Source organism: Pimephales promelas, chromosome 12 (assembly GCF_988280905.1).
Source record: "Pimephales promelas chromosome 12, fPimPro1.hap1.1, whole genome shotgun sequence".
Classification (NCBI taxonomy): domain Eukaryota; kingdom Metazoa; phylum Chordata; class Actinopteri; order Cypriniformes; family Leuciscidae; genus Pimephales; species Pimephales promelas.
In genome coordinates this window covers 21982725-22010002 of record NC_142780.1, presented here as the reverse complement: position 1 = coordinate 22010002, position 27278 = coordinate 21982725, and the positions used below count along the sequence as shown (strand labels likewise).

At 37.7% G+C, this 27278-nt stretch overlaps 1 protein-coding gene across 4 annotated transcripts in view; it reads left to right on the top strand.

Annotated features, from left to right (window-relative positions):
- The window catches only part of alg2 (ALG2 alpha-1,3/1,6-mannosyltransferase), a 70055-nt gene that overhangs the window by 2170 nt on the left and 40607 nt on the right, over window positions 1-27278 (top strand). For all 4 annotated transcript variants that reach the window (XM_089117707.1, XM_089117704.1, XM_089117705.1 and 1 more), the window contains exons 2-4: window positions 727-828; window positions 973-1018; window positions 1200-1258. The gene's annotated coding sequence lies outside the window, so the exon portion shown is untranslated. The remainder of the gene's footprint in view (window positions 1-726; window positions 829-972; window positions 1019-1199; window positions 1259-27278) is intronic.

Here is a 27278-nt window from a genome sequence, read left to right as displayed (position 1 = left end):
TTCATAAAGTATTGTTTTATTACACACAACACTCAAATATCTCAGACTGTTTGTCAAAAGTGCAAAATTGCAACAAATAGCCTACAACATTGCAAGAACAAAATCTACATCCAACGTAAATTGCATTTAGAACATTTTCTCTAAAATACTGATTGAACTCGGACAAATAAGGCCATGGGTAATTAACGTTAGTTGTTTCTCCATCATCCAAATCTGCCGTCACCTCTGGCTCCATCATGGATAATCATAATATGGGTGTGTCACTGTCAACCCACTTCTTTACGTAACGTCAGTGAACCGTTAGCCGCAAGACGCGTGATTAAACAACAGGTGGCGGTAATGGCAAAAAAATTAGTTTGTAATCTAACGAGAAGAAGAATATCCTTGTATCGCGCTGATTCGCGCAGGCTCGACAAACGCAATGTAGATTTTGCTCGCGCTACACCGCTACTTGCTGCAAAAAGTAGTTAGCTACTGGAAAAGCTACACTGTTTAAAAAGCAACTGAGCTACAGCCAAGCTACTGAAAAATGTAGTTAAGTTAGTAGCGTCGCTACTTGTAGTTAACCACTCCCCAACACTGGTGATTATACTAAACTGCTTAGCGGACAAGGGCAGTTTCTAGGAGTGAATATAAAAATGTCATTTAACTCTGCTTAACCTATACATATTCATGTGTTAATTAAAGTTAGGCCTATACTTTTTTCTATCTAACTTTTGGAAAAAGGAGCGCACATGCTTTCACTGGGCGGCGTGGACGCATTGGCGGGAAATGTTGCTCGCCTCTCAGGCACTCCAATGCTCTTGCAACAGGAGAGCAATGGCCAAGGTAAAGAATTTTGCTACATTTTTTTATTAGCCTACATTTCACTTTGCTTTTTCGCTAAACCCTGTCATGTGCCTTCAGAACACTTATTCGCCATGAGTGACATGGGATTATTTTATGATACTTTTGTTTTGCATCTTTTTAAAGCTTAGAAGTGGTCGTCATTCACTGCCAAACAAACGCAAGCACAACGGTGAGTAAATAATGACTGAATTTTAATTTTTGTTTGTCAGCAATCCGTTTAATAGTGGAAACTAGAATGCCGTGAACTCTAATTTGCTCAATTGTTAAAAGATCATTCATGATTTTACAATTGAACAGTAAATAAACGTATTTGAGTTCAAGACCTGACCTGAAACCTGTCTGGGTTACAGAAAAACCTGAAGGTGGAGTTGGGATGGTGCGGATGCCTGAAAACAGTCTCAGGACTGAGGTTAGTGGTGGTTTTGCCTATATATGCATCCTCTAATGCTGATATGCTGGATTAAATGAACATGTTCCTCATGAACTTGTCTTATGAACACTTTTTTGTATGACAGTGGGGTTGTTTGTGCAAAAAGCATTAATGGAACAGTTTAGAGCAGAACTAAGCTGCTTTTTCTAGTTTACGTTTGGTATAGTAACATTATGTCTGTTAATGACATATGTTTATGAACTGAAATACATAAAGGTGCATGTCCCCATGAAGCCATAGGCGGCATTGTTACATTGGTTCTATTTGCCCTTTAAGATCTTAAAGGCCTCCTGAAATTAAAATGAATTTTTTTAGCTTTTAGTATGAATGTGTTAGCCTTAAGGTTATGAATAAGCTGTGTGTTTCAAATCAATGACAAAATTTGCCCTTAGGACTTTAAAGCATTACAAGCTTACAGTCTCTCGCTTCCTCTAAAAAGATTTTTATGACATCACTGTGAACTGTCCAATTAAAATCAAAATCACATTTTCTGTCCAATAAAATGCTCTCTAGAATCTGTGTTCCGCTCCCTAATGCTTTAAATACCACCTGGCCAATGCGACCAGCCTTGACGCGTCACAAAGCAAATTATAAATTGGAGATGTGTTTTTCGGTTGCTCAAACTTTTGAGTTTTATTTTGTTTTAATTGAACTCTACATGTCTAGAATTTATTCACACCTCTTCATTAACAAGCGACTACAAGAAAAAATATAAACTTTTCTCTCTTTTCCTCATTTTGGAAGACTTATCCATAGCTGTTGTAGCAACAGGGGCTGTTATTGTGAGCTTTTTAAAAATAGATTTTACATCTATTTACACTCACCTAAAGGATTATTAGAATCACCTATTCAGGGGTGTGTTTCCCAAAAGCATCGTTAGCCAACTATGGTCGCAAGTTGGTCGCAATTTCCATTGAACTGTATTGGTAACGACGGAACTTGCGACCATAGTTGGCTAACGATGCTTTTGGGAAACGCACCCCTGAATAGGTGATTCTAATAATCCTTTAGGTTTAATAATCTAGTCTAATAATCCAGTTTCTCATTAATGTAGTTATCTAATCACCCAATCACATGGTAGTTGCTTCAATGCATGTAGGGGCGTGGTCCTGGTCAAGACAATCTCCTGAACTTGTTCCAGAGGAAAATGGAAAAATGTTCTAGAGTCAGAATTTGGCATAAACAGAATGAAAACATGGCTCCATCATGCCTTGTTACCACTGTTCAGACTGGTGGTGGTGGTGTAATGGTGTGGGGGATGTTTTCTTGGCACACTAGGCCCCTTAGTGCCAATGGGCATTGTTTAAATGCCACGGCCTACCTAAGCATTGTTTCTGACCATGTCCATCCCTTTATGGCCACCATGTACCCATCCTCTGATGGCTACTTCCACCAGGATAATGCACCATGTCACAAAGCTCAAATTATTTCAAACTGGTTTCTTGAACATGACGAGTTCACTGCACTAAAATGGCCCCCACATTCACCAGATCTCAACCCAATAGAGCATCTTTGGGATGGTGTGGAACGGGAGCTTCGTGCCCTGGATCTGCATCCCACAAATCTCCATCAACTGCAAGATGCTATCTAATCAATATGGATTTCTAAAGAATGCTTTCAGCATCTTGTTGAATCAATGCCATGTAGAATTAAGGCAGTTCTGAAGGCGAAAGGGGGTCAAATACAGTATTAGTATGGTGTTCCTAATAATCCCTAGGTGAGTGTATATCCATTTTATTTATTTTTTTATATTGAAATTCTTCCTAAATGTTAATGTAATGTTGTTCTTTGTTGGCTTAAAACATCAACACAGTTTCACATTGCATTGTAAAAAAGGTCATGTAACAGGGTGGACACATTGCCTAGACCACATGTGACATTTTTTGGTTCATGATAATTAGGTTATACTTGCCTGAGCTTGACCAGTAGGTTTAAAAAAAAAAAAAAAAAAAAAAAAAATTATGATGGACTGGAATTTTTTTAGAAAGACTAAAAAAGAATTTTAAAAAATGTATTTCAACAAACTAAAATCCACCGAACTGTAGTAATGCCTCTTCTATTTGTTTTGTTTGCAGTAAATGTCTGGCAACCACTCCTGTCAGTTTTTTAAATCGTAAATTTAACAGGATTTTCACAGTGCATGAAGTCCGTGGGTGTATGCGTGCATCTCATCCTCTTACCACTCCTAAGTATTTGTGTTACCCCCACTGTGTGGGGTGTCAGAACAATTGTACAGGAATTCCAACTGATAGTTCTGCAGGTGTTCAGAGGTTAAGTATGCAGACTGCTTTTGTTGTGAGCATACCATTGAGTCAGAAAGATAAATAAATGGAGTACTGAATCTCATGGTTCATGCATATGAGGACTGATTATTGATCAGTGTCGATCACACAGTACATATTTTGTATTATAATGTATTTTGTTTAGATTCATCATAACCTCCAATATTTAAAACAAAACATATAATCGCCTAACAGAACAGCACAGACATATTCATATATTATTAAATATTAAAAAAGATGGTCCTTTCAGAGTTAAAAAATAAATATATATATATATATATATATATATATATGTGTATGTATACATGGCATTAATTAGAAGGCTCATTAAACATTAAAAAATGCACTGTCTGACAAATATATGAATGAGGCTTTCCCAATGAGTAAGCAATGGAGATTTGATTTGCTATTTTAAAGTCTTTGCTGTATATTGTATTTTTGCATATGAGCCTATATGAAGTGATACCCATGTGCAAACCTCTTGGAATGCATGCGTAGTAGTTTTCTTTGTGTGCATGTTTGTTTTGAACTTTTCAGGGGAGCAAACCATGACATGTCTGTTGGCCACTTGGCCAGGTCAATGAGTTTCTGAAAGGCAGGCAAGCCTAGGCAAAACTGTTACTTAACATAAGCTAAAATTATATAACATACCGATTAGTTAACATATCTTCCTTAGAAGTTAACAGCAGTGAAGTAGTTAATGAAGAACTACTTACTAGTTCTTCAAAAATTCCTTGTTAGTTATGCTGTAAGTAAGATACAGTATTCTAAAGTGTTACCGGCAAGTGTTTTGAAGCAAACATTGCATTTAAAAAGGCTGGTATACAATCTTTTTTAAATTAATGAATTAATATTAATTATTACCCGACTACAAGATCTTATTATATTTAATTTGGACTCAATTTGGGATTTGCATAAAAAATGTTAATCTATTAATCTGTGTTTGCTTGGGATTGAAAGCAGATTTATAAGTTCAAATCTAAATTCTTAAGAAAGGTATGTGAATAAATTAAACTTTTCAGAATGTTATCTATTAATGCAGCAATTAGTTGAATGACTTGGCAACCACAAATAAATGTAACTCTTTATTGGACACTGGTGTCTTTTATAATGGGCTTGCCAGATTTATATAAGCTCTGTATCCACTTCACTCCATAGCTAAGGACACTCCTTCCCGGTGGTTTCATTTGGCCATCGGGACTTGAATTTGACATATTTTAGGGCCTGAGAGTTGTTCATGTACCCTGCACTCTTATTCTCAAGATGCAACCCATTTCTGTAATCGGGGATGCAGAATTTCTCCCAATGTTTGGAATAGTGTACTTTCAGACACCCACATTTTCACATTTGGGAATGTAAGGATACATGCAGTACTTAAAATCCATGAATTAGATGGGGAAAAACTTATCTCACGTCTTCTGACCTTCTGTGATAGTGGTGAATCAGCATAGCGGCATCTTGACATTTAAATCTGGGGTCACTCACAAAGAGCTTATTACTCACCGCCTTGGTGAAAGTTGTGAGAATAGTTTCGATGATGGTAAAATCATGCATTCTCACGCATTCTTGCATTGTGTGGGTTTTTAAGAACTACCTGTCATTGCCATTGTGAATTTCCCTGTAATAGTTGTGGAAAAATATGCTCCTCCCGCAAGGTCTTGCCTGTTTTCGTTATATTCCGGAATCCCTCTCTCTTGCTGGGTTTCACACCAAACCAGTGCCACACCCTCTTTCTGACACACACGATGCGAAGATATGTGAATGTGTGGGACGTTACCCTTAACTAAGGTATTACTTGCATAGCTGTCTTGCATAAAAGCAGATTTATAAAATGTATAAGCTCAAATGTAAATTCTTAAGAAAGGTATGTGACTAAATGAAACATTTCAGAATGTTATCTATTAATGCAGCAATTAGTTGAATGACTTGGCAACCACAAATAAATGTAACTCTTTATTGGGCACTGGTGTCTTTTATAATGGGCTTGCCAGATTTATAGAAGCTCTGTATCCGCTTCAATCCATAGATAAGGACACTCCTTCCCGATGGTATCATCGCAGTGACATTTGGCCATCGTGACTTGAATTTGACATATTTTAGGGCCTGAGAGTTGTTCATGTAGCCTGCACTCTTATTCTCAAGATGCAACCCATTTCTGTAATCGGGGATGCAGAATTGCTCCCAATGTTTGGAATAGTGTTTGGAATACTTTAATAGACCCACATTTTCACATTTGGGATTGTAAGGATACATGCAGTACTTAAAATCCATGAAATTGAGGGGAATACTTATCTCACGTCTTCTGACCTTCTGTGATAGTGGTGAATCGGCATAGCGGCATCTTGACATTTAAATCTGGGGTCACTCACAAAGAGCGTATTACTCACCGCTTTGGTGAAAGTTGTGAGAATAGTTTCGATGATGGTAAAATCATGCATTCTCACGCATTCATATGTGTGGGTTTTTAAGAATACCTGTCATTGCCATTGTGAATTTCCCTGCAATAGTTGTGGAAAAATATGCTCCTCCCGCATTTTTTAACCAATAAGGTCTAGCCAGTTTTCGTCATATTCCGGAATCCCTCTCTCTCGCCGGGTTTCACACCAAACCAGTGCCACACCCTCTTTCTGACACACACGATGCTAAGATATGTGTGGGATGTTGCCTTTAACTAAGGCATTACTTGCATAACAGTTGCCTGTTTTATGCAACTTCATTCAAAGGATTTCAGATGGGGGAAGGGATACACAGGTTGAACAACTATGAATAACCTTCAATTATTTTGATCTTGAAATCTGTATTCTGATCTGAACAATTGAAAGTTTGCCTTGAGTAGAAGTTTTAGTTCAGATACATTGTCTGCCACACACACATTCTGTTATAAAACGTATCAGAGGTCGAGACATAGCATTTAGGTAAACAGCAAATACTTTCATCCTGTTAGTTTACCAAATGAGAAGGTCAAGCTCATGTTCAGACAGGGATTCCCCAAAGCCTTTAAATCAGCCTCACTGAAGGTTTTTTCAATTTCAGAGATTTTAAAAAATATATAAATTTATGGCCTAATGATGTATAGCTGTAGAATTATAAACTAAACTCTCTCTCTCTCTCTCTCTCTCTCTCTCTCTCTCTCTCTCTCTCTCTCTCTCTCTCTCTCTCTCTCTCTCTCTCTCTCTCTCTCTCTCTCTCTCTCTATATATAAAAAACTATTTATTTCTATCATCAAGGTTGATATAAATGGGCCCAAAGTTTAATCTTTTTTGTTAGGTCACAAAATGATTTCAAACAATGTAACCTAAAATTCTGGCATATATAACAATGCGAGAATTATGAACAATATAATGCAATTTGGTCTCTAAATTAGTTAGAATCAATCAATTGAAATACATTTACAAATATACACACATTTCATTGCTTGCTCTTTTGAATAGGGTGTGCTGTGCCCTGTTTTCGAGCATTTTGGATCTGAATGAGTCATATCAGATTGTCTTCATTGAAAATGTCAGTTGGATATACTAGTCTGACCTTAGTAGAAAGTGGGCGATGAGGTGACCTTTGAACTTTTGAAACTTTCTGAAACAGTTAAGTTAGGTTAGGTTAAGTTAAGTTGGTTTGTGCACTTTTGTACATGTGAGCAAGATAGTATTGAAGTGAATGAGAAACTACGAATTTAATATCCTGAACCTTATTCACATGTCTTATCTTGTATTTTCCCCTCTGTGCTGGGAATTTCTCTAAAATGATGTTTACAAAATCTCAAAAACAACTTTCCTTAGATCAGTCCTTTGGTGTCTGTTATTGGATTATATTTAGTGATTTTTAATTTATTTTGAATTGATCTATTTAAATATTTATTTTCTTTCTTTTAATATTTAAATAGAAGACAAATATATTGTTAATCTTTTTAGAAATGTAAGTAATATACTAAGCTATATGTTGGACACAAATATATGAAACAATGGAGTTAAAGTAAAGAGAATTTGTGACTCTCTATAATACACATATTAAACATGCAAAGCTATTCAGTTATTTTAAAAGTCATAAATCATTTTGCATTACCCATTTTTTGTGTCTAATGATGTCAGAATTATGTAACTAGATTATTCTTAAGCAAGCCCTAGCATTTTACAGATCACAGTAGCATATTGATTTTATGGTGGAAAGTTAACTCGGCAACATGGCTACAAAGTGTGCCTGTTTTAATATTTCATATGGTTGCATTTATAGGCCTGTTGAGTGAATGTATGGGGGTGTATGTGTGTTTGTATGTTTCTAAGAGGATATGATTCAGATGTGCTGGTTTTGGAGTAGAAAGGGGATGGTCTTATCTAAATGTTTGGACAGAGAAGTTTTTTGTATAATAAATAATCGCATTAAGCGTCTCTCTGCCATGTCGGTTCCCCCTCACTATGGCTGCTTTAACCAGGAAACCACATTACAGAAAAACCTGCAAATCTCCGGACTTTACAGGGCCAATAAAAGTAGGTCAAAACCAGGTCAATACACCTGATGTCACCTGACATACTGCTTTGCATGTTTAATGAATTTATGTCACCTCAGATTGAACTGCAGTTTTATCAAGTAGGTGCAATCACAATCTGGCCTTCAGTTGTATGGCCCACAGTTAGCTGATAGTTTATGACTGTATACAAGACTGACAACTTAACGTCACACTGGTTTTGTGGGAAGATACACACGCAAACACCCTTTACGTCTTCTGTCTTGTGATTGCTTGAGGTTTTGGGAACCAATAGGCTCTTTTAGACTTTCTATGTCAAAAAGGAAAGTCATTAGCTTATCGCCCTCTTGATCGCTAGTACAAAGATGTCTTGATCTCTAGTACAAAAACACTTCCAAACACAAAACTCTTTCATATTTAGGTAAAAGGGTTTAAAAAAAAGAAAGAAAAAAAAGAATTGTATCATATCTATCTGATGTTTCCTGTTTCTTTGGTGCTGGATCAGTGGAGAGCAGAATGGCCGCCAAGTATTCAGTACAGTAGTTAAAGTGTAAATCGAACTGATCTTCTTCACTCTAAAGTGAGAGGGACTTCCCCATTTGACTCCATTACAACACTGAATACTTATTCAAAGCACTTAGCTAAGTAATACATGTGAAATGGAAAAATTGTGCATTAACATTCCTGTAGCTCAAATAGTAGTGCATGGCTACTATTTTAGATTCCCATTAAATGATCAAATGTATCCATTTAAGTCACTTGTAATTGTTTATAAGGATATAATTGCTTTTATAATGTGAATAGAATTATTAAAGCGCATTGCTTGTGTGATTTGAGGAGCTATTGTGCACATGGGAACATTGAGCCCAACCCCTTTCCTCCACTTTTCTGTCAAACATTCACTATCCTCTATAATAAAGAAAAAAAGTTAATAAATAATAATAAAAGAACTTGCAGCTAGTAGTGACACATTTACTGCTCACTCTACACATTTCTTTTTTTTAATGGAACAAATTTGATTTGAACTAGTATTAAATTGATTAACATGAGTGCCACCCGAGTTTGGCTATACTGTTTTTGACTGTTTATGCACTATAAAGTGTTCCCTTTTCTTTGAACAGAGGCACACTCACTAATGTGCATGTTAAGAAGAATCTATTGTTGGCATACTTCTAGTTACAGCCAGACTGACGTGTTGAGCTCTTGTAGGTGTTTGAGGCCAGACACAAGGTCAAACTCATCTCTTATTGCCTGAGATTCAGCAGCCTGCAGCCTGATTGGATCCTTGGCACACAACCCTCAGGCCTGATTGGCTGAGAGGACGAATCATATTACCTGTCCTGTGGTCAGCCCATGAATACGTGCCCATGGTGTCGTCCTATACTGACTGAGGTGTTAAACTATAAATCATTTTAATGTCATCAAACCCAGCTTATCTAAATTATAGATAAGGTAGGCTTGACGAAATTTACGTCATATCTTTTTTTAAGTCTTTTCATTTAAGAGTAACTCTTCACATACACACACACACACACACATACATACATAACCTGGGCACTCTGTTACCCGCACAGACAGGAAGTTTGAAACAGTGGGGCTTTTGTCTGTGATTTGGCTCCAGTGGTTTAGAACATGGTATAAGAGAGCTAAGAGCTGCTCTATCTCGCATGAGCACCTTTATCAACACGCCTTCACTTTCACTTCATCCTTACTCCTTTTTTTTCTTCTATTCCCCTGCAGACTTTATCTGATTTTCATTGACTGAAAACGTATGCCTTTCTATTGAACTGCCCACAACCCCACAACAGTCAGTCTGCACTCTAATTATTTCTTTTAATTCCTTGCCTTTAATTTGTATTCATGCTCAAGCTTAAACCTTCTGATTTTCTGGGATAAAAATTGGTTCCATTGAGAATGTATTAAAACGATAAAAATGTAGTTCCATGAATAATTTGAACAAAGCGAGAGGGAAGAGACAAGTACCTGCAGACTGTTTTGTTAATGTAGACGCTGCTGGCCAGTCACTGTGGTCAGGGTCATGTTTGATTGGCGGCTGATGAATGAGTTCAACACAGTGGGCCAGCCGAGTGTGCAGCCCGTGGGTGGTTAAAGTTACAGTTAGGAGCGTCACATATTGGGCTAAATGGTCACAGAAAATCTGTCTCCATATAGGTGGCTGGGGGCATAGCTAAACGCCAGACAGGGTGCAGAGGACAAAGTCATGCCTCACAGCTTTGCCGTTGAGGCTATAATGCAGAAATTAAAGAATTAACGATTTTGATGACTCAAGAGTGAAACACTGTAGGATTTACCTATATGGTTTAACTAACATTTACTTTTCTATGAATGCAATTTTTTTTTATGTGAATGCAATTTTGTATTGGACTTTAAAATCTGACATTGTATGTGTGTGTAAATGGAAAAGCAGGGGTAGATTTTTCTCTTTTTTTCCCTACGTGGAGTACTTTGATGGTTATGGAAGTTCCCAAATGGAGGAGAGTTTAAAAGAAGCCAAAAAGATCTAGTTACACGCTCTCTCTCTCTCTCTCTCTCTCTTTCTCTCTCTTTCCCACATATGCACTCAGTGCTGCTTAAAGGTTAAAAAGGGGTGAAGAAAAGAGACGCATATATTGTTGTCATTTTAGGTCAATGCGGCACCAAATATAATATATTATCAGAAAAGGAATGAAGAAAATGGAATAATATGGCCATTTCTATTGATGTGTGAGGAGCTGCTGAACAGGTGCATTCCACTAACCTGAACCTGTAGTATACACTGGAAAATTCAAACGAGGTGTTGAGCGTGCACGTGTCCAACTGTCAAACTCCACGCAACCACTTATCTGTTCATCTGCTCAAAAGTCCTATTTTTCTTCCATTAAAGCTGATTAACTATGGAAGCATGTTTCACCTCAAAGTAAAAAAAAAAAAAAAGGTTATTGTGCCCCATTTCTCTTTTCATCTTATATTTTTAATTAGTCACAAACTGACTACTTCTCAAATTGTGTCTTGTCTCATAATTGACTTTTTCAGATTTCAAAAATGTTACATTAATTGCTACTTTTTCACAACAATTAAGACAATTTATATTGTAGATTTTTATATTTTTATATCTCACATGTGACTACAAGTGACTGTCAAATTGTGATATTTTTATCTCAAAGTTATTTTATTTCTCATCATGACTTTAGATCTTACATTGTGCATGTTTTTTCTCAGTAATCTCACAATTGCTAATTTATTTCTTATAATTATGATTTATATCTCAATTTTGCCTGTATTGTATCACAGAAAGAAATACATTGTGACGATTTTTTTTAAACATTCTCGCATTTGCCTGTTTTATTTTTTTAATCCGAGTTGGAAACAGAATTCCATAAATAGACAAACAAAAATAGTTATTGACAAATATAGATTCCATAGTTATTTTTGTTCAATATCCAGGTCAAATGGCCTGAGGTTTGCTCATTGCACTCAAACCACAACCTACGCAACAGAGCCCTATCTGCACTATTAACAGAAACAGTATTCAAATCACCCAGACAATACTATGAATGTCCATCAGCCCTTAGGTCATAGCAACCGCACCATTGATAATGAGTTCCTTTACCACTGGAATGGTATTTCATTCAAACTTCGGATTCAAATGAGTTGGCTCGGACTTGTCACAGAGGGATGAGGTCATCTCCAATATACAACATAACTAGCTATCACCAACTGTGATGGATCAGGCTCTTTCTAAATATTAGCTACTCACTGTTTATAGTCTGACTAACATAGTCATGCTCCGTTCCTTCCCCAGTGATGACATATTAGGAACTTAATGTTTGTTACAAGTTGAATAAATGGAGCAGGTCTGTTTATATTTTCTGGAGAGCAAGCAGTGGAGTGATAAAGAGACCTTGGTATTTCAGAGTTGTTTCACCAATTAGAAATGTGAGGAATGTATTAAGGGTTCTTCCCTTTTGGAACTTACTATGCTGCTCGAAATATACTATTACACACTCTTGTCTTTGACTTTTAACCTCCCTAAGAATTTCACAGAGGACATTTGGTAACTGTGGTTATGTTCAGAATGAAATTCTAGCTTACTTTTTGTCTTTGCCCCAAATGGTAGGCTACCCAAAGCCCTTGCTTCCACGCTTTAGTGATGTCATTTTTTTATATAGTAAGTTAAATCATAGCCATTTTACAAGAATGTTAAGGGATGTGACGTGTGTAGCCAAGTACACTCTAAACGATGCTGGGTTGTTTTAACCCAAATTTGGGTCAAATATGGACAAACCCAAATGTTGGGTTAGAAATGTAATTTAAAAATTTGGACCCAACTTCAACTTTCACTTTCAACTGTAAATTTTTTTTATTACATTTTTAACCCAACATTTGGGTTTGTCAATATTTGACCCAAATTTGGGTTGAAACAACACAGCATTTTTAAGAGTGTATGGTGTCCCATTCTCGGAATTTGAGCTCTCTGCATTTCACCCATCCAAGTGCGTGTTGAACACACACACACACTTGCTCAACTCAGTTGCGGGTAATGAGAGTAGAAGAGAGTGCTGTTAATTTACTCCCCTCACCTACACCACGAACCCTTCGGGTTACAAGTCCGACTCTACCATTAGTTAGGCCCCGTTGTGGCCTGTTTCAAATAGTAAAATACTACATTGTTGTCATGACTTCATCACATTGGATTTGGGTGGCACCCACAAAAATAAATATAAATCAGGTAATTAACTAATTAAAATAATTGTATTCTTTAGGCCGTGTGTCCATCAAAGCGTTTTTCCACGCACCTGGCATATGTTTTCAATGGGAGCGCTGCGTTTTATAAACGCCATGAGCGTACCGAGGCGCTGAGCGTTTTTTTTTTCACGTTGAAGCGCCGAGCGCCCAACGTTTTTTGCTGGTCACTGGGAGTTGAAAAATGTTCAACTTTGGATAAAACGCAGCGCTCATCACTGTCTCTTTTTACCCAGCCATCCAATCACAGTGGAGGAGGGGCGGGACTAACACCACACCGACCAACTGTCAACATTCAAACTGCTGCGGATATTCTGTATCATAGCAACGAAATGTCTCAACGGAAAAAACGCTGCGCTGCCAAAACGCTCTCAAGCGCCCAATGCACGGCGTCTTCAGCAGAGCGTCTAGCGTTTTCAGCTGGCTAAAAACGCTTTGGTGGACACACGGCCTTAGGCTTTGTCTTCATTTTATAGTAAATTGCGGTGAAGACAGGAAAGTAGGGGTGAGAAAGAAAATAGTATTAGGAGGACACGATGACCCAAGTCAGATTCATGAGCCTGGGAACCTGTGTCCCCATGAGTCTGCTCAGTTCAGCTTTGTTGATTGGTCAGAAAATGACAACAACAAAAATGTTATAGCTCACCCAGCTATTATTACTACTGATCTGTCAAACTGGCAATGGAAGGTCAAAGTATAAGGTGCACAAAGTATGCAATATGTATTTTGGTAAACATGGTTTTATGCATAAAGAAAAATGTGCATACTGTGCACACTACATGCATACTATACAATATATACAATTTGTCACTGGAGAACATAGAAACAGTTAATTGTTCATGGCTGTGGACAGCTGAATTCAATTAAAATCTGAGCAATAAAGCACTTTCTTTTGTGTTTTGATTTTCTCGCTGTTTTCACACCAATATGAATCATCTTCATATTTACAGTTTTTTTAGCCAGCGTTGGCAGGTTTCATCTAACCATTAGGTGGATGATGCTTAAGTTGGATCTCTCTCGCTCTTTTCCTATGATGCTATCTCCCTTGCTCATGTCTGTCTTTCCATTTCTCTTTCACTCATTAGTCGCCATGGTGAATCAAACTATCATCACCATGACAACTCAGGCCTTCAACAGCCTGGTTCCACACCAAACACGCAAAGGTCTCCTACGCACGGCTGCCCAAAACGCCGCTCTGTGTGTTTGTGAGCGCGAATGTTTGCGTGTGTGCATATGTGTGTATGTTGGTAAAACACAAGGGCTGTTAGAGAAACAGTCTAATTACAAAACTGTGATTTGCAATAGCATGGACTTGTTTACAAAGTGCAGCCCTGTTTAAATTGTCACAATACTAGGACGACTTTTTTCAGCCTCATTTACATATGTGCATAATGATTCTCCCCCCGATTTTAGCATGCTGTTAGTGCTTGCGTGTACTTAGATTATTTTCAAGAAGTCATCCATTGGTTATTTTTAACTGACTGGTTTGTTATAAGACTTTGTTTCTCCAGAGAAACACTCTTATCTAGAGAAACACAACATTTTGAAACCTAACCATTTGAGGCTGTTGGATAATTAAGCATTGACAATTAGATAAACAATCATGATTGTGTCTGTGTGCTTTTCAATGCCAATTAGATGTCCTTTTATGGTTGTCACACGTAGCCTACCTCAGTCTGTTTGACCGCCTGACTCTCCTCCTCCCACCATGTGACCAGTGTCCTGTATACCTGTAGAAAGGGGAAGTGGTCGGTCATGAGTGTCCGATGACACACCCACGCATCTGCAGGTTACCTACGCATTTTCAGTCTCTGTCACAAGTTACAATGGAACTGAAATATCTCTGTTTCACTCAAACACAGACACCCCTGTCTGGGGAGTTGCATGCATATGTAGTCTACTGTAGATGTCAAGTGAAATACACTCACCTAAAGGATTATTAGGAACACCATACTAATCCTGTGTTTGTCCCCCTTTCGGCTTCAGAACTGTCTTACAGTAATTCTACATGGCATTGATTCAGCAAGATGCTGAAAGCATTCTTTAGAAATGTTGGCCCATATTGATTAGATAGCATCTTGCAGTTGATGGAGATTTGTAGGATGCACATCTAGGGCTTGAAGCTCCTGTTCCACCACGTCCCAAAGATGCTCTATTGGGTTGAGATCTGGTGACTGTGGGGGCCATTTTAGTACAGTGAACTCATTGTCGTGTTCAAGAAACCAATTTGAAATGATTTGAGCTTTGTAATATGGTGCATTATCCTGCTGGAAGTAGCCATTAGAGGATTGGTACATGGTGGCCATAAAGGGATGGACATGGTCATAAACAATGCTCAGGTAGACCGTGGTATTTAAACGATGCCCAATTGGCACTAAGGTGCCTAAACATCCCCCACACCATTACACCACCTCCACCAGCCTGCACAGTGGTAACAAGGCATGATGGATCCTTGTTCTGATTCTGTTTACGCCAAATTCTGACTCTAATATCTGAATGTCTCAACAGAAATCAAGACACATCAGACCAGGCAAAATTTTTCCAGTCTCCAATTTTGGTGAGCTCTTGCAAATTGTAGCCTCTTTTTACTATTTGTAGTGGAGATGAGTGGAACAGCATTTTCAAATTCATCCGCTTTGGAGAGTGTTTTCCAAAACCTACGTTTTCATTGACTTAAAACTGCGTCTCAGTTTGGACGGAAGGCCAAACTGGAGAGAAAAATATACGTTTTTGAACGAAAACGTATTAGTGTGGACATGGCCTAAATCACCTTTCTTTCCCAATCTGACATTTAGTTTGGAGTTCAGGAGATTGTCTTGACCAGGATCACACCCCTAAATGCATTGAAGCAACTGCCATGCGATTGGTATATTAGATAATTGCATTAATGATAAATTGAACAGGTGTTCCTAATAATCCTTTAGGTGAGTGTTAGTATGTAAATATAAGTGTATATACAGTTGGATAGTAAAACAATTTTTGTTACATCATGCGACCATTTGAAATGTATAGTGAAGGGAAAAAGTAAATAAAATTGGACACCACCTTCAAATAAATTGTAACAGGACCTAAAATATGCACTTCCCCTAATACCTCTGACTTAACATGGAAATCGTCATTTTGATATAGAAAAAAGTCGATGGGTTTATTATGCGTCAACTACCCCAAAATAAATGCCTTTAGTTCCTGTCACAAAAATAAACTTAGAACTGAATATAGACCAAAGAAACAATGCTCCATCTGACAGAAATTGTGAATCTCTCTCTCTCTCTTTCTCACACACACAAACACAGTCTTTTGTGATGTTCAGCCCATCATGGATGCAGCTGTCATGCTGTAATTGTCTAAGTGTTTGTGCGAAACATGGAAAGTTGTTTGTTGCAATGGTGAAATTCGTGGGTGGAGAGAAAGGCAGCTGGTGACTCTAGTGTACAGTTGCCAAATTTGTATGGGTGAGTGTGTGTGTGTATTAGCGTGTGTGAGGGGGTGGGTTGCGCACAATGGAAAGTGAACTCTGTCCACGTGACGTTTGTGGTGTTTCCTACTTTCACCAACCAAGGAACTGGAACTAGTGATGACGAGAGAACCGTTAACATCCTCATCTCTCTTACTCTATTTTCTCTCTCTCTCTTTCTCTGTCTTTCTGTTTTCCTTTCCTTCTTTTCTTCTCACTCCTTTCCCTTTCAGGGTATATGTCTCTCTGTTTCTGCTTTGTGCGGTTTAAGGTCACATGACTCTGATGACAGACCATGTATGGGCGGAGACTGAGCTGCTTTTTATGAATGAAATGTGTTGTTTACACTGACTGAGCTATTTTTGTGCACGAGCGTGTGTGTGTGTGCACATATATATGTGAGCGAGTGCTTTAATGTGTATGTGCGTGCTCAACCACAACGTTTCCTTCTCCTTTTTCCTCTCTGCTGATTCATTCTGTGAATAACAGCTCTCTGTGTTAACTTTTAACACATTCGTTGACACACACACACACACACATGCACACACTCTCAAATGCAGTGACAGGGTTTAGATACAGACTTCTAAATTTGTTGGTGAGTGTGTTTACTCATTGAGTCTATGTGTGTGATAAGGCAGCATCCTGTTTCCAGTGGGGGCTTGTGTAACAAAGCACCGTGTTCCTAGTGACGTGCATTTGTGTGTGTGTGTGTGTGTGTCAGTAAGATGATATTTATTCCACTTCTTGTCTTCGTAGCTCTATGAGAAAACCACAGACAGATCTGCATCTAACCTGAAATATTTCACTTTCTCCCCTCACACACTTGACTTCACAGATTCACAGGATAATTACGCGTAGGCCACTTAATCCAAAAACGTTCTTAAAACAGAATCCAAATATTGTCAAAAATGTGTACGAGGCTGTACAGTGATCTAACAGGGTCTGTCTCACTAGTTGTGAGGGTGCTGTAAGATTAACTTATTTCTGCTCATAGACTGTTTGCCAGTTGTTTGACACAACAAAAGCTTGCAAGGGAGTGCAGTTTGTTCAGTTTGCTGAATTTGTTGAAAGAGAGAAGATATTTTCAATGGTTTGTTACATGAACTAGGAATGTCTGCTATTGTTTCAAAAACTCCCAATATGATTTAATTAGATACTGATTCATTATTATTTTTTGTGACAATTCAAAAACCTATGGAAAAAAAATCCTATTGGGTTTTTGGAAAGGGAACCTGTGTGATGCTAACTTCTGGGTTGGCCTACAAAAATACATCATCCCTACACCACTTTATAGTGTGGGGAAACTTAAAGGCACACTTATGTAAGATTTGTGGATCAAAATATCCATTAACCACCAGAACAATGTTATATATTTGGTTGATTTGTTTACTCACAATGTTTCTTAGAATGTTTAAATCCAGAGAAAAAAGCAGTTTTAACCAGGACACGGATCGTATGACAATGACATCATACCCACATTACCCTCGATTTCCGGTTTAATTTTACCCTGGATTTCCAGTTTTATTTTGTAGAAACTAGAAACACCAAAAACGCTTTAATATATTATGCGATTTATTAGACGGGTGAGCAACTGGCGAGTACCATTTACCATGCCTAATATCGATCTAGCTCACTGAGGTGTACAACAGAGTTGCAACTTTCTTGATTATAACAACTTTCAACACACTTAAATGTATCTAATATGATAAAACAGCACTGCATTACCTCACATACGCATGACCGGAATAAGCGGAAGCGGCATTATAAAAGCTCCACTGCTCTCGAGCCGTGTGTCGGATTTGTCTCTCATTAGCAGTCGTTCAAACAGCTTTCGTAACGTCAATAAATCTGTACATTACCGGTCATCCATGAAAATTATTTCTGCCCGAGTCCCGTTGTATTCGCCACCGGCTATAGAGGTGAAGACAACAACTTCCATGATTCCGTGAAATCAAGGAGTCATCAAGCTTCGCCTTTGATTTGAATAAGTGACCTCTAGTGGCGGAAAATAACATAGTGCGCCTTTCACATTACGGAAAAAAAAAATCCTGTCACTTGCAGGACTGCCAACTTGTAACACTGAAGTGATTTCCTTGTTTTACTTGGTTAGAATTGGACTTTTTTTTTTTTTAAACTGCAAAAGCTGAATAATAGATCAAAACCTATTGATTAATCAACAATTAGTCAATTATTCAATCTAATAACCATTAGAATAATTGATTATCAAAATAATCATTTGTTGCAGCCCTAGTTAATCTGCTATCTGAAAATTGTTATTATACTAGTATACAAATTCTATTATACAAAAAAACTATTCATATCGTTTATTTTATACACTACCATTCAAAAGTTTGAAGATTTTTTAAAATCAATTTTATTCAGCAAGGATGCATTTAATTAATCAAAAGTGACAGTAAAGGCATTTTTAATATTACACAAAATATATTAAATAAATGCAGTTCTTTTTACCGTTTACTCAAACAAATCCTGGAAAAAAATGCATCACATTATCTATAAAATTATTATTATTTTTTTTATACAATATTAAGCATCAGGTAAGCATATTCCATCAGATAAGCATATTTCAGTGTCACATGATCCGAAGGAAAAAATTATATTTAAAAATAATAATATACAAAACACTGATTGTTCCCAATGCCCCCAGCAGTGTTGGTCTGGTTTCACACTCACTTGATTCTTTTGAACCCTGCATTTGCATTCATCTTAATGCATTTGAATTCATCACAACAAATGTGCATGGCTCGTGATAGTAAACAGAACGTGGGTCAATGTATTCACTTGTTGTTGTTTTTATTATTAATTTGGTATTATTTGTGCTGCAGAGTGAACAACACTTTACTCTATGTGCTCCGCATGAAGACAGCTTTCTGCTGCTTGTAAACTCACATTCATGCAAATCGTAGCCTACCGTACCTAACCCTTCCAGTGTAGACCATCTCTTGCATGTAGTCTCGGCATATTTTCCCCAGTGTACTCCCGGATCCGTATGACAGCTTTCACATTATCAATTTTTCATGCAAACCATGCTCGGTTTCGGACCAAACTGCCATTGTGAAAGCACCCTTAAAGAAGTTTCTTAACAATATTTAACAATACATGGTCTTTTCATAGCATCACAACTAAGATTTATTTTACTTTACTAGACAAAATAAGATTCACAGACTCTGTTATGATTATTAAGAGACTTTGTTCCTGCAACATCTACTATTACCATATGTTATTTAGGACAACCTCCAACAATGTGGATCAGTGGTTACAGTAAAAATAATTACAGTAAAATAAGCTTTTGCATTAACCTGACCTAGATGTGCTGTTAGCGTGTGTAAATGGCAAGTCATAATATTTGGCCTGGCATATATGTGCATTAGAAATGAAAGTGATCAATGTTTAATCTGTTTGTCAAGAAGAATATTCAAGAACAAGGCTATCACTCTTCAAATACAAGCATGCTATGCAGTGCCAAAGAGTTCACAGATCCATATCTTGAACATCTCCGTTGTGTTGGTGTCAGGATTAGATTTCCAGTTTAAGTTTAAATAGACCACCACACATTAAACATTATATTTCAGCCCATAAATATGATTTTATATCTGAACTGTAAAGGATACAAAGGTTTAGATGGGACAAAATTGTCAAAAAACTGTTGTATGCAAAATCGTTCTGCTTGTGTTTGTGCTTTTTTGTAAGAACTATAGAATGAAGGATGAACTGCTCTGTTCTTTTTGTTCCTTGTGTCGTTTGTTCCGGTGGAAAGACTCATCGTCGGAATTATGACTCACAAGTTCACAAAGCCCCACAGAATGAAGTCAGTGAGACCCCATTGAGACACACACACAAACATACTCGTTCACAATATTGAAATAAAAGTGCAGCAGATGCTGTGGAAATTGTCCAGATTGTATATTTGTTGTTATGGAGTCTAGTTTATGTCTTTCATGTATATGGAACATGAAACCTTGCAGCACACATTCACATTCTCCACCAATCGACTCTTAAACAGCCATGTTCCATTGTGCATTGAAATGGTCCAACGTTGGTTAAATGTTTCAGGATGCGGCGATACAAAGCCGGGGAGTAAAGCTGCGATTTGGGCTTGTACAGAACAGCCTTGCAGTCTACAGAGCTCATTCTTCTCTGACCTTTTTCTAAATGCCAGAAATAACCGATAAGAAACACTCTGAAAATGTTATAGTGGAAGTGACGCAGGTGCAAATTAAATTCATTTTTAGTCTGGAGTATTACTTTTTGGAGTCGTAACACATTCTGGTCCTGAAAGGACAGAAGGCTACACCTGTTCTCAGCAGCTTTTGAAATGGGTTAGTGACAGACACAGACTCAAAAAAATATTACAACATGCACATTGTAGCTAAATACGTTTGCTAATAGTCACAGTGAAACTGAAACCGTGATGGATCTTTTCTTCCATATTGTTATTTACATCTGACTGTGACAGATTTTCAAAAAAGTGAAAATGTGTCTCTATCCATCAGTTGTTGATTGGATTTTGAGATGTAGCCTAGTCTTTGCACTCAAATGAATGCAAGCTTGCAGTCGATTGTGAAGGGCAGGTTTAAGCAGACTAAAATTGGAGTGGTGTGGTGTTTTCACTGGAAGACCAAGTTATGACATTTTGATTAAACATTATCAGGTCAAAAAATATATATACATTATTTTTTTCACAATAAGTTCTACAAAGTATTTAAGGGAAAATGGAGTAAATTTTCATTTCATACCAAAGTTATGTCCACAAACAGTTAATCAATCATGAGAGAAAATTGAATGTTTTTCTAACTTTCTCAGAACAATTAAACAATGGCTGTTTCTTAGTTTAAAGAACGGACTTGCGTTCTCGCTTAGACCGGTCTGCCAGACTACCTTGAAAGAACAAACTCGGAAAGATACGAGGACACAAAACGCATGTTTGTGAGGTACATGTTAGGCAGTGGGACTGCTCCATCCAATGCCCCATAAATAAAGCATAAGCGTCACAGGTGTCTGGTGAAAAAAAAAAATTTACTTACATTATCTGTTTATTTTAGATGAGTTTTTGTGTAAATAATATGTATATTTAAAGGGGTCATGAACTGGCTTTTTAAATTTTATTATATTGTTGTCTGAGGTCAACTTATGACGTTTACTTGGTTTTTACATTCAAAAACATGAAAATGAATAAGTAATAGGCTATTTTCTACCCTAGTTTTGAGCCTATGTCAAAAACGCTCGGTTTTCATGGGCGTCTCACACTGAAGACTTGGAAATAGACGCCCACTGCTGTGAGTGGATAACAGTTTTGCATATTATAATGAGTTTCAACTCACCCGTCGGTGTACGTGGGGGAAATTGTTTTGAAAACGTCCAGTGTTGTAAAATGGCAACTGGAATGATTCGACCCAGAGTCCGTGCGTTGCATATATTGCAATATAGCATAGCACCGTTCTTTAATCTTAATCGGTCTGTAAATCCAGTCTTGTTTACAAAACAATCCTCAGTGAAATGAAGCGAACCAACGGACAATGTTTACCCTCATTTGATGGAACGTCACTAAAAATAAAGTTTATCCATGCAGTCCTATTGGAATCCAGAGGAAGCTTATGCAGCGACTGTCTTCTTCCACAACCAGGCACTGCAGAATAGCTATTTTGTATTGCTCGGTAGTTCGATCCGGTTTGTCATCACGAGGTAGGAATCTATGTTATTTAGCTATCTGTGTAAAGTGCAAATCAGTGGGCGGGGCTAAACCGGCTGTGTTGAAGTAGGCGTTGATCTTCTTCTGCGGGGGTGGTGTTTTATCCTCTTTGACATCATAGTTCCCCACTTTGAAAAACGAGTCATTTGCTGAGCCTGGTGTCAATAAAAGCTTGGACTAACAAGGGCGTTTTCAATTCTGAAACTTACAGGATATTCTTATAATATGATGACCTCTTAGATGTCAAAAGCTCAAGGAAAATTTGATTTCTCAATTCATCACCCCTTTAATGTTACGCTTCGTCAATGTTAAGATTGTTTTATATATGCCAATTATAAAGTACTACATGCTTTCTCCAGGTATTTACAACTTTATTAAAATTATGCCAAACAAAACAACAAACGTTTACTTTCATGAGCCATCACATATTTGAGAGCTATCTGAGAGTCTTTGTATGTAAATTTTTTGAGTACAAAAAGTATCTATGTAAATGCCCTGATCTTGGGTCAGTCCGATAGTGTTTATCATTCAACGCTTCTTTTCACTGTGGAAATCCAGAGCTTCCTGGTTCCACCACAGAAATGTCAATGAAAGTTATGGATTTTATTCACAGTTCCCTTGATGATAGCAGTCTAAACTAGCAGACTGCACAAATACACACATACATATTCACAATGGTGGCATGCTGATCCCGGCCACTGCACAATTTACAAAGTCACTGTGTGACAGCAGCAAGTTTAAAACAAGTGCAAATGAAAAATGAGAGATTGTGAAAAAAAAAAAAAAAGTAGAGACAGAAACAGATTCTTTATACCTCCTATGGGTATATCTTGAGAGAGAGAGAGCAGGAGATGAGGACAGGCAAATGAAAAGTAAGCAAGAGTGAGACGGTACTGAGACTCACTCTTGGATGATTTTATTTCTAGAGTGCTGCGTTCTGATTTCCTTCCCAAAGACAGTTGGGCGTTTGCTGACGATTCAGTCCTAAAACAACAGCGTGACCATACCAATGATGGGTGGTCTGCGTATACTTACGCAAAACTTGCGCAGAATGCTGTATGTACATGCGTACGTGCGTGTGTTTCCGGTCGTAGCTGCACAGGGAGACAAAGAGACTCATTCAGACCCACAGTGACTGATCTATTACTTGAGATATAGTCAGAGTTCACATAGCAGACTTTGGTAACTTCAGCCACGCTGTGGGAAGAAAAAAAATAGGTTCTGTAACCCGGTTTATATAAAATAAGTCAGGTCAGGGGAGGTTACATGTTGAGGTTACACAAATACCACTTTTGCCATCTTTTAGCAGAATGTTCAACAGTATTTACAAATGATGAAAAATACTTGACAAGCTGTCGTCATTACTTTACTCCTAAATGCTCTCCTCACTATCTTCTTTTCTCTTGAACATGGTAGATGATGAGGATGTTTTTTTTTTTATTGACATAAATGACACAGACAACAGCATGAATATTAGGCTGCTGTCAGTTTTATGACCGAATGCTCCTATCGAATATAGTGACACGCATCCGGTTGCTTTCTCAACTGTTCACTTATGACATCACTGAGAGAATACTCAGGTATTTTGACATAATTTTGGTGTGTATGTGTCTCTTCAAGCGTAAGTAAACGCGAAAGATGAATCAATTCGGTGTTCAAGTGCTGTATGATGCCCCCCTCTCTCTCTCTGTGTACAGATAACAGCGTGCGAGTCCCAATTTTCACCTCTTTACTGCATTTAAAATCGTTTGAATGTGTAAATTGGCAAGTCCAAGTGATACAATTTTACTCTATGATGGTTAAACTTAGCAGTTAATCCACGAAAACACAAATGCTTGCCGCACCGCCTGGTCCGTACGGATTATGGATCAACTGCGATCCGTTGCATGCCTAATAATTAACGAACAGACTTTTCATCATGATGTCTTACCAGAGATGGAGAAAAATCCTACTCCAGTAAGAAAAAATTACTCAAAAGCGCTTTGTTTCTGCTAAGCATTATCTATTTTTTCCACACATGCGCACCGGCACACCAATTATGTGCACCACTGAATGTAAAATCTCATTGTGAGTGTTTGTTTATGCACGTGACAGGCGAGCTGCTGATGGAATTCTCGATCAGCAGGAGGAATAAAGAGGAGGTAATCCTGTCAACACAGAGTTACAACATGGGGGACACATTGCGGGTTCTGACGTGGAATCTGGATTAGGATTACAGAGAGCCGACTTCACACACCATCTCACTGATAAGGGAATTCCATCCAGGATTATGACACGCATACACTACATTGCTAAAAATTACATTTGGGTCTCATTCACGAACTGTGCAAATGTATTGGCATACGCCGTTTTCAAGAACAAATTTGTGTGTGAAAATGTTTTCGTATGCAGATTTCATACTTGACCATAAGTTATATTATATATCAACTCTCATTATTAGTAAACTGTTTGCTTGATATCTGCTAATATTTTATTTGTATGATCCTCAAAAGACATTCTAGTGACTATAAGTAACTTTGGAACTAGATGTCAATTTATTCTACCCGAACACAACCCCTAATGCTCTAATGAGGGTTAATTGACATTTATGTAGGTGCAACGTTACTTAGTCAATTGAAAGTCTTAAAGGGACCATCAAAATAAAGTGAAACCTTTTTTTTTTGAGAAAACATATCTTGAACTTAACTTATCTTTCTTACACCATTGTGTTTTCTTCTTGTTTTAAGGCTATATTCGTGAAGTATTTCGTGTGATTTATGCTTAAGACAAGAAAAAAACACCATGTAGCGTGGTAACAGCTTGGTCTGTTTATAACATTATTTCCCTCACAAAACCGCATATACCACCTAGGTGTATAATTTACTTTTAACCTAACAGCCACAGTCACTAGATATGCATAAGCACACTCACAAACACACTGATAGTGATCTCGTTAGGTCAGGCTATCCCAAGCCTATTAGCCATCCTTAAAAGTGCATTTGTCCCTCCTCATAGCTATTGTGGCACAGCCCAATACACTAAGTAAGGGAGAAGCCATGAGGCAACAGGAGCGGGGGAAGCCGCAGCCGGAAACATTTAACTAGTTTAGCCAGGACTGCCCTAAGAGCCTTGATCCTCTCACACGTCACACCGAGACATGCTAACTCGTAAAGGCCGTCTTAAGAGTCTTTCCCCGTATGCCTGTTTAAATCTGAACTTGGACACCTTGTTGTAGGGGATTTGACATCAGAAAGACAGCATGGAAAAAGGAGAGCATACTGAGAGAGGGCAAATGCTGAGGATGGAGTTAGATAGATGCCGGTAAACCTTTTTGGAGCTTCCGGTTCTGTTACTAAGCTAATATAGTTGTTAGCATATAAGCTGAATAACTCAGAGCTTTTGAATGGACAGTGGTGTCCAAAAGAAAATCTAATTTATACCTGTAAATAAATTTGAATTTTGCGTTGCGTTCCCTTTTGCGTTATTACTCAATTACTGTAAGGGGCAATCCGACCCCATCAATTATTTCACTATAAAAATATTTCACTTTTTTATTATTATTTTTTTTGTTTGTTTTATAGACAGAGAAAGACAGAGAATGAGAATGTCGAAGCATGCGTACTACCTGTGTAATGGAAATGATGCAGGCAGGTTTAAAACCTGTACCCTCATGAACATAACGGCTCTTCATATGCACTTCCCACAGCACTAAGGCTCTGACACTTTTTGTCATCTTGTGTGTGTGGGTCATGTTGTGTCGACATTGTGGAAACTAAATGGTCTTGAAATCACATTGTGAGGAAAATCCAACGGTCTTCACAAGAAAAAAACTACTTAATAAACATACTAAATTGTCTCTTAATGAAAATATAAAAATGGTTAGTTTTAGGTGTGCATGTTAACCTAATTATTCCCATCAAACTACTGTAACTAAATCTAATAAATCCTCACTTTGGTAACATACTTCAAATATATATATATATATATATATATATGTATATATATATATTTTTTTTTTTGTTTGTTTTTCATTGTTTCCGTAATTTTAGATGCTTCAGCCCCGATGTGGTCAATCAGTGGTGATTATTCGTGGTGAACACTGTAAGTTACCACTCCACTGTAAACAGTATTGGTATGGCACTGCTTCCCTCTCCCTGAGGCGCCGGACAGTTTGCCAGAATCTCTTCGAGACCAGCTGATAGTCCTTCTCCATTGCCTCACCGAACTCCTCCCACCGAACCCTCCTTGTTTTTTGTTGAGCACGCGGTTCGAGTTTACATCGGCCGCATGCTTTCATGTCATGTTTTATCGATCCACGAACGCCTTGCCAAGTGAGCTAAACTGTATGAAGTTCAGCGAACTTCTGAACGGTATGAACAGCATTCGTGGTTTGACTAGTCGAGACTGTTTTCCAAAGATGGCACCTGCCACCAAACTGTCAAAAATATATTTATATACTTCTGTGCAAAAATCTTCAGTAATCACAGATCAAATCTCTGAGGAGTAGACTGACTGTTATCAGACTCCTTGTGCATACAAAAATAAAAATGTATTGCAATTACTAGCAAAAGGATTTTTAAACAAAAATGTGAACTGATATTTCCTACTGACACTACAGCAAAAAAACATAAATAACTGATTTAAAACCATTTTGGGAGGTGAAAATACTAACACGCCTTGACTTTTGCACAGTACTGTATATTTGAAGGATTATTTTTTTAATATATAATGCAAAAATCTTAAAAGGTTAGTGATTGGGTTACAGTCTTTAAATTTATAATTATTTAATGTCATTATTAAATATAATTTTTAAATATAAATAGCGTTTCTATCAAAAAAATTCAAATCTATGAGTGTGTATATACACGTGTATAAGCCATTGACTCATGCAGGTCTGTGTATGTGATAAGCCGCAGTGGCACTGGGTTTAAGGTTAGGGGCCCCTGTAGCTGAGCGATGTAGCCGGGAAGGGGCCCGGGGCTCAGGGTTCTTCTCCTAGTCTGACTCAGAGCTCTAATAGAGTGGCTCGGTCTCCTTACCATCTCTGCTTGTAATCTCATTAGACCAGCCCAGCAGCACATAAATTAATAAGACACACTTCTTACCTCTCTCCCTCCTCCACAATCTTCAGACTACTCGACTTTTTATTTTATTTATCAGAAATACATTTCAAAATGACTTTCTGTGTGGATTATAGTTATTTCCGTCCACTGTGAGGTAACAGAACTTTTGAAATAAAATGGATTTAATTATGTTTAGCGCTTACTAAAAAAGAGGGGAGTAAAGAGTTATCATCTAGTGAGCAACAAGTTATGGAAAGCTTAATATGTAAAGCTTCATATGTATTTCATTCTAATAAAAATCCCCCTCTAAGT